The sequence below is a fragment of the Arachis duranensis genome, chromosome 4 (assembly GCF_000817695.3).
Source record: "Arachis duranensis cultivar V14167 chromosome 4, aradu.V14167.gnm2.J7QH, whole genome shotgun sequence".
Lineage (NCBI taxonomy): Eukaryota > Viridiplantae > Streptophyta > Magnoliopsida > Fabales > Fabaceae > Arachis > Arachis duranensis.
The window spans coordinates 60702588-60703128 of NC_029775.3; positions in this window are offsets into that span (position 1 = coordinate 60702588).

Sequence of the window (541 nt, forward strand, 5' to 3'; positions counted from 1 at the left end):
CGGCGTTCAAAGTCACCCTCAGAAATCCCAGCATTAAACGCTGGAACTGGCACCCAAATGGGAGTTAAAAGCATGCAAGAATGCTATGAATGTCAAGATGAACACCAAGAACATTTTGAAGATCATGATGAACATCAAGAACTTATTTTTGAAAAATTTTCAAGAAAAGAAAAACATGCAAGACACCAAACTTAGAAATTTTTCATATTTAGACACTATGAATTCAAAAATGCATATGAAAAACAAGAAAAAACACAAAACAAGAAAATTTTAAGATCAAACAAGGAGAGTTATCAAGAACACCTTGAAGATCATGAAGAATACCATGCATGAGTTTTTGAAAATTTTTAGAAAAATTAAAACATGCAATTGACACTGATGAGCGGATAATTTATACGCTTTTTGGCATTGTTTTTAGTATGTTTTTAGTATGATCTAGTTACTTTTTAGTATATTTTTATTAGTTTTTAGCTAAAATTCACTTTTCTGGACTTTACTATGAGTTTGTGTGTTTTTCTGTGATTTCAGGTATTTTCTGGCT